The sequence below is a fragment of the Chiloscyllium plagiosum genome, unplaced genomic scaffold (genome assembly GCF_037043375.1).
Source record: "Chiloscyllium plagiosum isolate Xiang-an unplaced genomic scaffold, Cpla_swu_hap1 HiC_scaffold_42, whole genome shotgun sequence".
Lineage (NCBI taxonomy): Eukaryota > Metazoa > Chordata > Chondrichthyes > Orectolobiformes > Hemiscylliidae > Chiloscyllium > Chiloscyllium plagiosum.
In genome coordinates, this window is record NW_028270180.1 from 47,650,602 (window position 1) to 47,663,750 (window position 13,149).

The 13,149-nt window shown below is 45.6% G+C and overlaps 6 non-coding genes across 6 annotated transcripts; all 6 read left to right on the forward strand.

The window, feature by feature from the left end:
* Nucleotides 1-917: 917 nt before the first annotated feature.
* On the forward strand, nucleotides 918-990 carry trnav-cac (transfer RNA valine (anticodon CAC)). The gene has a single exon. It is a non-coding gene; the product is annotated as a tRNA-Val (tRNA).
* Nucleotides 991-3,972: 2,982 nt separating this feature from the next.
* On the forward strand, nucleotides 3,973-4,045 carry trnav-cac (transfer RNA valine (anticodon CAC)). Its single transcript has one exon. It is a non-coding gene; the product is annotated as a tRNA-Val (tRNA).
* Nucleotides 4,046-7,071: 3,026 nt separating this feature from the next.
* Nucleotides 7,072-7,153, forward strand: trnal-cag (transfer RNA leucine (anticodon CAG)). The gene has a single exon. It is a non-coding gene; the product is annotated as a tRNA-Leu (tRNA).
* A 1,219-nt stretch (nucleotides 7,154-8,372) lies between these two features.
* On the forward strand, nucleotides 8,373-8,445 carry trnav-cac (transfer RNA valine (anticodon CAC)). The gene has a single exon. It is a non-coding gene; the product is annotated as a tRNA-Val (tRNA).
* A 1,681-nt stretch (nucleotides 8,446-10,126) lies between these two features.
* Nucleotides 10,127-10,208, forward strand: trnal-cag (transfer RNA leucine (anticodon CAG)). The gene has a single exon. It is a non-coding gene; the product is annotated as a tRNA-Leu (tRNA).
* A 1,219-nt stretch (nucleotides 10,209-11,427) lies between these two features.
* On the forward strand, nucleotides 11,428-11,500 carry trnav-cac (transfer RNA valine (anticodon CAC)). The gene has a single exon. It is a non-coding gene; the product is annotated as a tRNA-Val (tRNA).
* The last annotated feature ends 1,649 nt before the right edge of the window (nucleotides 11,501-13,149 follow it).

Consider the following 13,149-nt stretch of genomic DNA (forward strand, 5'->3'; position numbering starts at 1 on the left):
TAGCATTCATGCATCTCTGTGTCTGAAAATGCATGAGATATGCCAGTTTGTTTGTGTTCCGTGTTAAATGCTTTCTGTTTTGCGATTCGCTCAATACATTTCGATTTAACAGGGTTTCTGAGGTAACTTCCAGCAGCAAAAATTCTCAGCAGAGGATCTGGGAAAATTTCGCAGAGTATGGTCAGTCGGAGCTAAAGTAAGGAAGTCGTTCGTTTCTGCAGTGTTTCACAATACTACCTCTCCCGTGAGCAATCGAACAGACTAAATGTTTGTGCCACAGACTGCGATGGCAAACTCCGCTAAAAAGTAATCCTTTAAAGCCGGTAACATGACGTAATTGGGGTACATCGTGGAAAAAGATACTTCGGTGGACCTCATCCGTGCTCACCACATCGCCAAAATTAAACAAGTCCCGTTCCCCAGCATTTGGCCCCAATCCCTCTAAACGCATCATATCCAGAAACTCACCCGATTACCTTTGCAATTTTCTGAGTGTAATAGCCTCCTCCACTTCCTCTGGTAGATCATTCCAAACACGCACAACCTTCTTTGTGGGAAATGTGCCTCAGGTCTTTTGTCACTTTCAGCCCAATCACCTTAAAGCTATGCTCTCGAGTTTTCAACTCACACCAACTTGGGTAAAACTCAGTTAACCACCCTTCCATAAGGTCATGTTGCAGCTGTTACGCTGCAGGGAAAGTCGTCCAAGCCTATTCCACCTCGCCCTACGGTACAAACATCGACGACAGCTTTGTCTATATTTTGTCATCAATTTAACGTGTCTTTTTTTTTACGTTTTCAAGATGTCAATTACGCTGGACAACAACGAGCTATTGGAAACAAAAAGGTGAAACGTAGAACGGATTCAACTTTCAGTGTTGGACGCCATTGAGTCGCAGCACTGCCGACTCCGGCTTGTTTCTGTAGTGTAGTGGTCATCACGTTCGCCTCACACGCGAAAGGTCCCCAGTTCGAAACTGGGCAGAAACTGCTTTGTTCTTCAACTGCAGCCTTTTACATGGACAAGAGCTGAGCTTTCTTGCATGCTTTCCCATCTGCAAACCTGCCTTCGAATTTCCTTGAACAAATCTGCTCTGGTCGTGAAATGTAATGCAATTCCATTTCATTACAGTGCAAAGCGTTGTTAAGTTTTTCTCCAACCTGGTTCTGATCATATGCCATTCTGTTGGAGAGTGTAGTTACCGCCTTCTGATCCTTCCACGAAAAGCAGTACCGCATTTGCCTTCCTTGCGCAGGCGGCTCGGTTCAAAGACAGGAAAGAAGCAGATGCTCTGGTGTCACAGCGCACCACGAATTCCTGAACTTGTCTGTTTGTCAAATGTACCCCAAGGTCGTCTCAGAAAGACCTCATTTGGAAGCTGTCAATCGTGATTCAACGTGCGAGAATTGGCACCAGATATCCTGAATCATGTTTTGGAGCAATTCGCACGTTAGTGGCTCATTCAATCAGCAACAGCAATGAAAGAAATTGCACTCTCAGAGGAACCTTTCGACTTGCGCATTCATAGCGTCGCTAGTATTAAGGTCCGCCCCGAGATCTAAGTCATGTTGGAACTGAAACGGAGGAATCGACAGAGAGGCTACAGAATGACATCGCATCCATTTGGTTTTCTTTAAATTACTGACGAGCAGGAAAATGTAAACGGGGAGGGCGAGTGGAGAAGTGAGGCAGTTGCAGCTCTGGTGAAATTCCTTCTTTGTGATTCACTCAGCAACCAGAGACGTGAAGGTGACTCAGGCGTGAAAGCTCTTCACATCGAGAACAAAAAGCACTCAAGGGCAGTTAGCACCTCTTCCGGAGTGGGGGGTGCGGTGAGGTAATTACCTTGTGACTTCTGTTACGATGTTCAGAAACTGCCGTTTTGATTGAGGTGAACAGAAACTGCATTTCTAAAAAGCACCATGGAATTTAACAAAATTTATCGAGTCGCTTGTCGTCGATTCCCACATAGGTTTCCAACGCAGTTGGTATCCATGTGGCTCATGTCCAGGTGTGAACATCTCTGCAGCACATTGCACGGTTAAGGTAAAAGGCAAGGAAAGTCGCTTCTAGAACTGGCTCCGAGGTCAGAGCATCCTCACAATGTGATCTGTCGTTCTCGGATTGTAATGTTACCTCCGGTTTTCGGGTGGAGAACATTCTTTGGGACTCTTATTCTGAAAAAAAAAAAGACACAGTGACTGAAACTATGCTGCACGGTATGATGTGGATTACGGCCTGCTCAGGTTTGTGCATTTTCCCTGTAGTCCGGTGTGTTTGGTGTTCCGTGTAAACGTGAAAGTCGTCCTGTTTCGAGCAATGGGTGAAATCATTTAGCAAAGCGAGATTCGAAATTGCAGTAATGTCAAGCAGCTCATGGTTATTTGACCAAATCATAAGCGAACCCATATTCTTAAGCACTCACAGATACATTTGTAGCTGAAAAGAGTCTGAGAAGATAGACTCAGTTTACCATTGATTTTTGTCTGGATTGATGGGCTATCAATATCTGCTGCGAAATTGACATTGTAGCTGTGCCAGTCCGAGAGGACATCCCAGCAGCTGTGCGAGTCCGAGAGGAATCATGGAACCCTTATCATGTGACTTTGCATCTGTTGTTATGCAGGAGCACAATTGGAAATACAAGAAAATAAGAAGGCGCGGCCGGCTGGTAGTGTGGCCGAGCGGTCTAAGGCGCTGTATCCAGGTTCCAGTCTCGAAAGGGGCGTGGGTTCGAATCCCACCACTGCCATTTCTGCTGATCAACTCCAACGCTGCAGCTTGTTAAAATGCTGTTTCGGTGCCCACTGTATATTGATGTTGAAAACAAAAGTAAAAGGGGTTTGCTTCCCAGGGAACTAACTGTGGTGTGGGATACTGCCCAATATTTCAAAATGTCTCTACTGTCATGATCGTGTTCGCCTCCCGCTCGGAAAATCGCAAACAGTTCTGCCATCCCAGGCAAGTTGAGCTTTTTGAAAGAGTCGTTTGGAAATGCCCTGTTGTTAGTTGTGAGATTACTTTATGACTCATGCCCTCGGACTGTATCACATTTAGCATTCATGCATCTCTGTGTCTGAAAATGCATGAGATATGCCAGTTTGTTTGTGTTCCGTGTTAAATGCTTTCTGTTTTGCGATTCGCTCAATACATTTCGATTTAACAGGGTTTCTGAGGTAACTTCCAGCAGCAAAAATTCTCAGCAGAGGATCTGGGAAAATTTCGCAGAGTATGGTCAGTCGGAGCTAAAGTAAGGAAGTCGTTCGTTTCTGCAGTGTTTCACAATACTACCTCTCCCGTGAGCAATCGAACAGACTAAATGTTTGTGCCACAGACTGCGATGGCAAACTCCGCTAAAAAGTAATCCTTTAAAGCCGGTAACATGACGTAATTGGGGTACATCGTGGAAAAAGATACTTCGGTGGACCTCATCCGTGCTCACCACATCGCCAAAATTAAACAAGTCCCGTTCCCCAGCATTTGGCCCCAATCCCTCTAAACGCATCATATCCAGAAACTCACCCGATTACCTTTGCAATTTTCTGAGTGTAATAGCCTCCTCCACTTCCTCTGGTAGATCATTCCAAACACGCACAACCTTCTTTGTGGGAAATGTGCCTCAGGTCTTTTGTCACTTTCAGCCCAATCACCTTAAAGCTATGCTCTCGAGTTTTCAACTCACACCAACTTGGGTAAAACTCAGTTAACCACCCTTCCATAAGGTCATGTTGCAGCTGTTACGCTGCAGGGAAAGTCGTCCAAGCCTATTCCACCTCGCCCTACGGTACAAACATCGACGACAGCTTTGTCTATATTTTGTCATCAATTTAACGTGTCTTTTTTTTTACGTTTTCAAGATGTCAATTACGCTGGACAACAACGAGCTATTGGAAACAAAAAGGTGAAACGTAGAACGGATTCAACTTTCAGTGTTGGACGCCATTGAGTCGCAGCACTGCCGACTCCGGCTTGTTTCTGTAGTGTAGTGGTCATCACGTTCGCCTCACACGCGAAAGGTCCCCAGTTCGAAACTGGGCAGAAACTGCTTTGTTCTTCAACTGCAGCCTTTTACATGGACAAGAGCTGAGCTTTCTTGCATGCTTTCCCATCTGCAAACCTGCCTTCGAATTTCCTTGAACAAATCTGCTCTGGTAGTGAAATGTAATGCAATTCCATTTCATTACAGTGCAAAGCGTTGTTAAGTTTTTCTCCAACCTGGTTCTGATCATATGCCATTCTGTTGGAGAGTGTAGTTACCGCCTTCTGATCCTTCCACGAAAAGCAGTACCGCATTTGCCTTCCTTGCGCAGGCGGCTCGGTTCAAAGACAGGAAAGAAGCAGATGCTCTGGTGTCACAGCGCACCACGAATTCCTGAACTTGTCTGTTTGTCAAATGTACCCCAAGGTCGTCTCAGAAAGACCTCATTTGGAAGCTGTCAATCGTGATTCAACGTGCGAGAATTGGCACCAGATATCCTGAATCATGTTTTGGAGCAATTCGCACGTTAGTGGCTCATTCAATCAGCAACAGCAATGAAAGAAATTGCACTCTCAGAGGAACCTTTCGACTTGCGCATTCATAGCGTCGCTAGTATTAAGGTCCGCCCCGAGATCTAAGTCATGTTGGAACTGAAACGGAGGAATCGACAGAGAGGCTACAGAATGACATCGCATCCATTTGGTTTTCTTTAAATTACTGACGAGCAGGAAAATGTAAACGGGGAGGGCGAGTGGAGAAGTGAGGCAGTTGCAGCTCTGGTGAAATTCCTTCTTTGTGATTCACTCAGCAACCAGAGACGTGAAGGTGACTCAGGCGTGAAAGCTCTTCACATCGAGAACAAAAAGCACTCAAGGGCAGTTAGCACCTCTTCCGGAGTGGGGGGTGCGGTGAGGTAATTACCTTGTGACTTCTGTTACTATGTTCAGAAACTGCCGTTTTGATTGAGGTGAACAGAAACTGCATTTCTAAAAAGCACCATGGAATTTAACAAAATTTATCGAGTCGCTTGTCGTCGATTCCCACATAGGTTTCCAACGCAGTTGGTATCCATGTGGCTCATGTCCAGGTAGAACATAGAACATAGAAGAATACAGCGCAGTACAGGCCCTTGGGCCCTCGATGTTGCGCCGATCCAAGCCCACCTAAACTACACTAACCCACTATCCTCCATATACCTATCCAATGCCCTCTTAAATGCCCATAAAGAGGGAGAGTCCACCACTGTTACTGGCAGGGCATTCCATGAACTAACGACTCGCTGAGTGAAGAACCTACCCCTAACATCAGTCCTATATCTACCCCCCCTTAATTTAAAGCTATGCCCACTTGTAATACCCGACTCAATACGCGGGAAAAGGTTCATACTGTCGCCCTATCTAACCCCCTAATCATCTTGTACCCCTCAATCAAGTCACCCCTAAACCTTCTTTTCTCTAGTGAAAACAGCCCCAAGTGCCTCAGTCTTTCCTCATACGATTTTCCTTCCATACCAGGCAACATCCTGGTAAACCTCCTTTGCACCCGTTCCAATGCCTCCACATCCTTCCTATAGTATGGCGACTAAAACTGCACACAATATTCCAGATGCGGCCGTACCAGAGTCTTATACAACTGCATCATGACCTCAGGACTCCGGAACTCAATTCCTCTACCAATAAAAGCCAGTACGCCATATGCCTTCCTCACCGCACTATTTACCTGGGTGGCAACTTTCAGAGATCTGTGTACATGGACACCAAGATCCCTCTGCTCATCCACACTACCAAGTATCCGACCATTAGCCCAGTACCCCATCTTTTTGTTATTCTTCCCAAAGTGAATCACCTCGCACTTAGCTACATTGAATTCCATCTGCCACCTTTCTGCCCAGCTCTGCAGCTTCTCTATATCCTGCTGTAACCTGCCACATGCTTCCTCACTGTCAACAACTCCTCCGACTTTCGTGTCATCCGCAAACTTGCTCAGCCAACCTTCTAACCCCTCTTCCAGGTCATTTATAAAAATGACAAACAGCAATGGTCCCAAAACAGATCCTTGCGGAACACCGCTAGTGACGGCACTCCATGAAGAAACTTTGCCATCAACTACTACCCTCTGTCTTCTTCCATCCAGCCAATTCCTAATCCAAACCTCCAACTCACCCTCAATGCCATATCTCCGTATTTTCTGCAGTAGCCTACCATGGGGAACCTTATCAAACGCCTTACTAAAAGTCGTCCTGTTTCAACCTCCTTCGTCACCTTTTCAAAGAATTCAATAAGGTTTGTGAGGCACGACTTGCCCTTCACAAAACCATGCTGACTATCCTTGATCACATTATTCCTATCCAGATGTGCATAAATCCTATCCCTTACAATTCTCTCTAAGACTTTGCCCACAACAGAAGTGAGACTCACCGGCCTATAGTTACTAGGGCTATCTCTGCATCACATTGCACGGTTAAGGTAAAAGGCAAGGAAAGTCGCTTCTAGAACTGGCTCCGAGGTCAGAGCATCCTCACAATGTGATCTGTCGTTCTCGGATTGTAATGTTACCTCCGGTTTTCGGGTGGAGAACATTCTTTGGGACTCTTATTCTGAAAAAAAAAAACAGACACAGTGACTGAAACTATGCTGCACGGTATGATGTGGATTACGGCCTGCTCAGGTTTGTGCATTTTCCCTGTAGTCCGGTGTGTTTGGTGTTCCGTGTAAACGTGAAAGTCGTCCTGTTTCGAGCAATGGGTGAAATCATTTAGCAAAGCGAGATTCGAAATTGCAGTAATGTCAAGCAGCTCATGGTTATTTGACCAAATCATAAGCGAACCCATATTCTTAAGCACTCACAGATACATTTGTAGCTGAAAAGAGTCTGAGAAGATAGACTCAGTTTACCATTGATTTTTGTCTGGATTGATGGGCTATCAATATCTGCTGCGAAATTGACATTGTAGCTGTGCCAGTCCGAGAGGACATCCCAGCAGCTGTGCGAGTCCGAGAGGAATCATGGAACCCTTATCATGTGACTTTGCATCTGTTGTTATGCAGGAGCACAATTGGAAATACAAGAAAATAAGAAGGCGCGGCCGGCTGGTAGTGTGGCCGAGCGGTCTAAGGCGCTGGATCCAGGTTCCAGTCTCGAAAGGGGCGTGGGTTCGAATCCCACCACTGCCATTTCTGCTGATCAACTCCAACGCTGCAGCTTGTTAAAATGCTGTTTCGGTGCCCACTGTATATTGATGTTGAAAACAAAAGTAAAAGGGGTTTGCTTCCCAGGGAACTAACTGTGGTGTGGGATACTGCCAAATATTTCAAAATGTCTCTACTGTCATGATCGTGTTCGCCTCCCGCTCGGAAAATCGCAAACAGTTCTGCCATCCCAGGCAAGTTGAGCTTTTTGAAAGAGTCGTTTGGAAATGCCCTGTTGTTAGTTGTGAGATTACTTTATGACTCATGCCCTCGGACTGTATCACATTTAGCATTCATGCATCTCTGTGTCTGAAAATGCATGAGATATGCCAGTTTGTTTGTGTTCCGTGTTAAATGCTTTCTGTTTTGCGATTCGCTCAATACATTTCGATTTAACAGGGTTTCTGAGGTAACTTCCAGCAGCAAAAATTCTCAGCAGAGGATCTGGGAAAATTTCGCAGAGTATGGTCAGTCGGAGCTAAAGTAAGGAAGTCGTTCGTTTCTGCAGTGTTTCACAATACTACCTCTCCCGTGAGCAATCGAACAGACTAAATGTTTGTGCCACAGACTGCGATGGCAAACTCCGCTAAAAAGTAATCCTTTAAAGCCGGTAACATGACGTAATTGGGGTACATCGTGGAAAAAGATACTTCGGTGGACCTCATCCGTGCTCACCACATCGCCAAAATTAAACAAGTCCCGTTCCCCAGCATTTGGCCCCAATCCCTCTAAACGCATCATATCCAGAAACTCACCCGATTACCTTTGCAATTTTCTGAGTGTAATAGCCTCCTCCACTTCCTCTGGTAGATCATTCCAAACACGCACAACCTTCTTTGTGGGAAATGTGCCTCAGGTCCTTTGTCACTTTCAGCCCAATCACCTTAAAGCTATGCTCTCGAGTTTTCAACTCACACCAACTTGGGTAAAACTCAGTTAACCACCCTTCCATAAGGTCATGTTGCAGCTGTTACGCTGCAGGGAAAGTCGTCCAAGCCTATTCCACCTCGCCCTACGGTACAAACATCGACGACAGCTTTGTCTATATTTTGTCATCAATTTAACGTGTCTTTTTTTTTACGTTTTCAAGATGTCAATTACGCTGGACAACAACGAGCTATTGGAAACAAAAAGGTGAAACGTAGAACGGATTCAACTTTCAGTGTTGGACGCCATTGAGTCGCAGCACTGCCAACTCCGGCTTGTTTCTGTAGTGTAGTGGTCATCACGTTCGCCTCACACGCGAAAGGTCCCCAGTTCGAAACTGGGCAGAAACTGCTTTGTTCTTCAACTGCAGCCTTTTACATGGACAAGAGCTGAGCTTTCTTGCATGCTTTCCCATCTGCAAACCTGCCTTCGAATTTCCTTGAACAAATCTGCTCTGGTAGTGAAATGTAATGCAATTCCATTTCATTACAGTGCAAAGCGTTGTTAAGTTTTTCTCCAACCTGGTTCTGATCATATGCCATTCTGTTGGAGAGTGTAGTTACCGCCTTCTGATCCTTCCACGAAAAGCAGTACCGCATTTGCCTTCCTTGCGCAGGCGGCTCGGTTCAAAGACAGGAAAGAAGCAGATGCTCTGGTGTCACAGCGCACCACGAATTCCTGAACTTGTCTGTTTGTCAAATGTACCCCAAGGTCGTCTCAGAAAGACCTCATTTGGAAGCTGTCAATCGTGATTCAACGTGCGAGAATTGGCACCAGATATCCTGAATCATGTTTTGGAGCAATTCGCACGTTAGTGGCTCATTCAATCAGCAACAGCAATGAAAGAAATTGCACTCTCAGAGGAACCTTTCGACTTGCGCATTCATAGCGTCGCTAGTATTAAGGTCCGCCCCGAGATCTAAGTCATGTTGGAACTGAAACGGAGGAATCGACAGAGAGGCTACAGAATGACATCGCATCCATTTGGTTTTCTTTAAATTACTGACGAGCAGGAAAATGTAAACGGGGAGGGCGAGTGGAGAAGTGAGGCAGTTGCAGCTCTGGTGAAATTCCTTCTTTGTGATTCACTCAGCAACCAGAGACGTGAAGGTGACTCAGGCGTGAAAGCTCTTCACATCGAAAACAAAAAGCACTCAAGGGCAGTTAGCACCTCTTCCGGAGTGGGGGGTGCGGTGAGGTAATTACCTTGTGACTTCTGTTACTATGTTCAGAAACTGCCGTTTTGATTGAGGTGAACAGAAACTGCATTTCTAAAAAGCACCATGGAATTTAACAAAATTTATCGAGTCGCTTGTCGTCGATTCCCACATAGGTTTCCAACGCAGTTGGTATCCATGTGGCTCATGTCCAGGTGTGAACATCTCTGCAGCACATTGCACGGTTAAGGTAAAAGGCAAGGAAAGTCGCTTCTAGAACTGGCTCCGAGGTCAGAGCATCCTCACAATGTGATCTGTCGTTCTCGGATTGTAATGTTACCTCCGGTTTTCGGGTGGAGAACATTCTTTGGGACTCTTATTCTGAAAAAAAAACAGACACAGTGACTGAAACTATGCTGCACGGTATGATGTGGATTACGGCCTGCTCAGGTTTGTGCATTTTCCCTGTAGTCCGGTGTGTTTGGTGTTCCGTGTAAACGTGAAAGTCGTCCTGTTTCGAGCAATGGGTGAAATCATTTAGCAAAGCGAGATTCGAAATTGCAGTAATGTCAAGCAGCTCATGGTTATTTGACCAAATCATAAGCGAACCCATATTCTTAAGCACTCACAGATACATTTGTAGCTGAAAAGAGTCTGAGAAGATAGACTCAGTTTACCATTGATTTTTGTCTGGATTGATGGGCTATCAATATCTGCTGCGAAATTGACATTGTAGCTGTGCCAGTCCGAGAGGACATCCCAGCAGCTGTGCGAGTCCGAGAGGAATCATGGAACCCTTATCATGTGACTTTGCATCTGTTGTTATGCAGGAGCACAATTGGAAATACAAGAAAATAAGAAGGCGCGGCCGGCTGGTAGTGTGGCCGAGCGGTCTAAGGCGCTGGATCCAGGTTCCAGTCTCGAAAGGGGCGTGGGTTCGAATCCCACCACTGCCATTTCTGCTGATCAACTCCAACGCTGCAGCTTGTTAAAATGCTGTTTCGGTGTCCACTGTATATTGATGTTGAAAACAAAAGTAAAAGGGGTTTGCTTCCCAGGGAACTAACTGTGGTGTGGGATACTGCCCAATATTTCAAAATGTCTCTACTGTCATGATCGTGTTCGCCTCCCGCTCGGAAAATCGCAAACAGTTCTGCCATCCCAGGCAAGTTGAGCTTTTTGAAAGAGTCGTTTGGAAATGCCCTGTTGTTAGTTGTGAGATTACTTTATGACTCATGCCCTCGGACTGTATCACATTTAGCATTCATGCATCTCTGTGTCTGAAAATGCATGAGATATGCCAGTTTGTTTGTGTTCCGTGTTAAATGCTTTCTGTTTTGCGATTCGCTCAATACATTTCGATTTAACAGGGTTTCTGAGGTAACTTCCAGCAGCAAAAATTCTCAGCAGAGGATCTGGGAAAATTTCGCAGAGTATGGTCAGTCGGAGCTAAAGTAAGGAAGTCGTTCGTTTCTGCAGTGTTTCACAATACTACCTCTCCCGTGAGCAATCGAACAGACTAAATGTTTGTGCCACAGACTGCGATGGCAAACTCCGCTAAAAAGTAATCCTTTAAAGCCGGTAACATGACGTAATTGGGGTACATCGTGGAAAAAGATACTTCGGTGGACCTCATCCGTGCTCACCACATCGCCAAAATTAAACAAGTCCCGTTCCCCAGCATTTGGCCCCAATCCCTCTAAACGCATCATATCCAGAAACTCACCCGATTACCTTTGCAATTTTCTGAGTGTAATAGCCTCCTCCACTTCCTCTGGTAGATCATTCCAAACACGCACAACCTTCTTTGTGGGAAATGTGCCTCAGGTCCTTTGTCACTTTCAGCCCAATCACCTTAAAGCTATGCTCTCGAGTTTTCAACTCACACCAACTTGGGTAAAACTCAGTTAACCACCCTTCCATAAGGTCATGTTGCAGCTGTTACGCTGCAGGGAAAGTCGTCCAAGCCTATTCCACCTCGCCCTACGGTACAAACATCGACGACAGCTTTGTCTATATTTTGTCATCAATTTAACGTGTCTTTTTTTTTACGTTTTCAAGATGTCAATTACGCTGGACAACAACGAGCTATTGGAAACAAAAAGGTGAAACGTAGAACGGATTCAACTTTCAGTGTTGGACGCCATTGAGTCGCAGCACTGCCGACTCCGGCTTGTTTCTGTAGTGTAGTGGTCATCACGTTCGCCTCACACGCGAAAGGTCCCCAGTTCGAAACTGGGCAGAAACTGCTTTGTTCTTCAACTGCAGCCTTTTACATGGACAAGAGCTGAGCTTTCTTGCATGCTTTCCCATCTGCAAACCTGCCTTCGAATTTCCTTGAACAAATCTGCTCTGGTAGTGAAATGTAATGCAATTCCATTTCATTACAGTGCAAAGCGTTGTTAAGTTTTTCTCCAACCTGGTTCTGATCATATGCCATTCTGTTGGAGAGTGTAGTTACCGCCTTCTGATCCTTCCACGAAAAGCAGTACCGCATTTGCCTTCCTTGCGCAGGCGGCTCGGTTCAAAGACAGGAAAGAAGCAGATGCTCTGGTGTCACAGCGCACCACGAATTCCTGAACTTGTCTGTTTGTCAAATGTACCCCAAGGTCGTCTCAGAAAGACCTCATTTGGAAGCTGTCAATCGTGATTCAACGTGCGAGAATTGGCACCAGATATCCTGAATCATGTTTTGGAGCAATTCGCACGTTAGTGGCTCATTCAATCAGCAACAGCAATGAAAGAAATTGCACTCTCAGAGGAACCTTTCGACTTGCGCATTCCTGGCGTCGCTAGTATTAAGGTCCGCCCCGAGATCTAAGTCATGTTGGAACTGAAACGGAGGAATCGACAGAGAGGCTACAGAATGACATCGCATCCATTTGGTTTTCTTTAAATTACTGACGAGCAGGAAAATGTAAACGGGGAGGGCGAGTGGAGAAGTGAGGCAGTTGCAGCTCTGGTGAAATTCCTTCTTTGTGATTCACTCAGCAACCAGAGACGTGAAGGTGACTCAGGCGTGAAAGCTCTTCACATCGAGAACAAAAAGCACTCAAGGGCAGTTAGCACCTCTTCCGGAGTGGGGGGTGCGGTGAGGTAATTACCTTGTGACTTCTGTTACGATGTTCAGAAACTGCCGTTTTGATTGAGGTGAACAGAAACTGCATTTCTAAAAAGCACCATGGCATTTAACAAAATTTATCGAGTCGCTTGTCGTCGATTCCCACATAGGTTTCCAACGCAGTTGGTATCCATGTGGCTCATGTCCAGGTGTGAACATCTCTGCAGCACATTGCACGGTTAAGGTAAAAGGCAAGGAAAGTCGCTTCTAGAACTGGCTCCGAGGTCAGAGCATCCTCACAATGTGATCTGTCGTTCTCGGATTGTAATGTTACCTCCGGTTTTCGGGTGGAGAACATTCTTTGGGACTCTTATTCTGAAAAAAAAACAGACACAGTGACTGAAACTATGCTGCACGGTATGATGTGGATTACGGCCTGCTCAGGTTTGTGCATTTTCCCTGTAGTCCGGTGTGTTTGGTGTTCCGTGTAAACGTGAAAGTCGTCCTGTTTCGAGCAATGGGTGAAATCATTTAGCAAAGCGAGATTCGAAATTGCAGTAATGTCAAGCAGCTCATGGTTATTTGACCAAATCATAAGCGAACCCATATTCTTAAGCACTCACAGATACATTTGTAGCTGAAAAGAGTCTGAGAAGATAGACTCAGTTTACCATTGATTTTTGTCTGGATTGATGGGCTATCAATATCTGCTGCGAAATTGACATTGTAGCTGTGCCAGTCCGAGAGGACATCCCAGCAGCTGTGCGAGTCCGAGAGGAATCATGGAACCCTTATCATGTGACTTTGCATCTGTTGTTATGCAGGAGCACAATTGG